Source organism: Parambassis ranga, unplaced genomic scaffold, assembly GCF_900634625.1.
Source record: "Parambassis ranga unplaced genomic scaffold, fParRan2.1 scaffold_21_arrow_ctg1, whole genome shotgun sequence".
Taxonomy (NCBI): domain Eukaryota; kingdom Metazoa; phylum Chordata; class Actinopteri; family Ambassidae; genus Parambassis; species Parambassis ranga.
The window spans coordinates 5,961,422-5,963,416 of record NW_021144767.1 but is presented as its reverse complement, the minus strand read 5'-3'; the positions used below and the strand labels follow the sequence as shown (position 1 = coordinate 5,963,416).

The window sequence follows — 1,995 nt, the reverse complement described above, 5'->3', positions numbered from 1 at the left end:
GGGTAAAGGACACACAACCCTGCTCTACCACTGAGCCACTGCTGATGTTAGCTTCCCTTCTGGACTGCTGACTTGCCAGAATACTGACTGTTATTCCTGAATTCTACGTATAATTCCGGAATACTGATGACTATTCTGGAATGCTGCTGCTTATTCCGGATTTCTGCCTTTCATTCTAGGACAAAAAATGGACTTCTTTGTGGCTCTGTGGCGCAATGGATAGTGCATTGGACTTCTAGTTAAACACAGGAGAAGTGATTCAAAGGTTGTGGGTTCAAGTCCCACCAGAGTCAAAGTGCCTTTTAACTTCCTGTGGCGCCTTCCTTCAGGGTGGATACAGCTCCCGTCCTGAGAGCTAGAAAAAAAGGACTGCACTCAGACATCCTGGAAAACAGCGTCACTTCCCCCGGCTTTGTGACTGTACAGGTGGACAGAGATCTGACTGGTGTGAGATTTTGCTTGGCACAGAGGCAGCTAATAAACTGAAAAGGAGAACAGAAGATCTCTCAGCTGACATTCAGGCACAGCTGCTGGATAGACTGCAATCATGTAAGAAATGTTCCTTTCAGTTGGATGAATCGACAGAGCAGAGCATCTCCAGTGCTGCTCAGTTGATAGTTTTGGTGTGCTATCCCTGGAAAGGAGATATTTTGGAAGACTTTCTGTTCTGCAAGTTATTGCATAGATAAAGTCTGTCAATCCAGAGATTAAAGCTGCTCACTGTATGCTGCTGAACATGAGGCACTGCTGGATCACTCTGAGGTGCGATGGCTGTCGCAATGGCTGCAGCACAGAGCTCAAACTGTACCGACCAGCTCAGAGGAGAAGAAGAAGGAGCAACATCACATCAGGAAGGCCCTGCAAACCTGTGGCTATCCCAGCTGGGCTGTCATCAAAGCCACAAAAACAAGACCCACAGACAACAAGACAAAGACAACAACTGGCTGAGGAAGAACATTGTCACTGCAGAACTGAAGAAGCTACTCGGGGGAGTGTTGGTCCCACTTAAGATTCAAATGTAGGGTGTTTTCACACTTGCTCCCTTTCGGCCCTCTAAACGAATGCAGATCGATGACTCAGGATTTTTTGCTCTATTTAACCCTAACTCTATTTTCCCTGAATGTGCAGTAATTTAACCAGAAAACACAGGAGAAAGCCGACATTCTGCTTCAAGTGAAAACTACCCAGACTTCAGTGCAGTGGAGGAGTCTGAGAGCTCTAGTGGACCTGGTGTGAACAGAAAGAGACTAAATTACATAAAACCAGTGACCCTGACATGATTTGAACATGCAACCTTCTGATCTGGACTCAGACGTGCTACCATTGCTCCACGAGGTCTGTTCACAGCTTCTGCTCTTCCAAGGACTCAGTTTAGCATGACTTGATCAGCTTGAAGTTCATATATGTGTTACACATTATTACTAGATGAGCTGCAGTGAAACATCCAAGCGACCACGTCCCAGCACATATCAGAGATGCAGAACAGATGGAACAGTCTTATGGAGTGATGGAGGCCATGAAGCCTCCTAAAGCTTTGAATGGAGCTGAAGTCATGATGCACTGATCTTTATTATATAATAATGTCTCATAAGTATTTGTTATAATATTGCCCCAAAAAGTCAGCCACACTTGTGTGAAACCAGCCTGTCCAGTTAGGATCAACACTGATTGTGGATCAGTTTCAGCTGCTGTTGTGCAAATGGAACAGACAACAGGTGGAAATGAGAGGCAGTTATCAAGACAGCCCTATAAAGGAGGTATGTGTTATAATACTTTAATAAATTATGTCTTCAGCTACTTTTATACTCATTATTAATCCCAGATTAAGGTGTCATTTAGGAGAGAGATTTAAATTCTATCTTTATGTAACTTCCCCTTCTGATACACTCTGATAGTTATTCAGTTACAACATGCTGACTGGAAATCTGCAAAGTGAGCCCTGAATTTTTAGAGAAAGTAGAAAGGACACCAGTATTACTGTCCAAACAAAACTAA

The 1,995-nt window shown here is 43.8% G+C and overlaps 1 non-coding gene across 1 annotated transcript; it reads left to right on the top strand.

Annotated features, from left to right (window-relative positions):
- Positions 1–201: 201 nt before the first annotated feature.
- On the top strand, positions 202–293 carry trnar-ucu (transfer RNA arginine (anticodon UCU)). Its single transcript is given in 2 exon segments — positions 202–238; positions 258–293. It is a non-coding gene; the product is annotated as a tRNA-Arg (tRNA).
- The last annotated feature ends 1,702 nt before the right edge of the window (positions 294–1,995 follow it).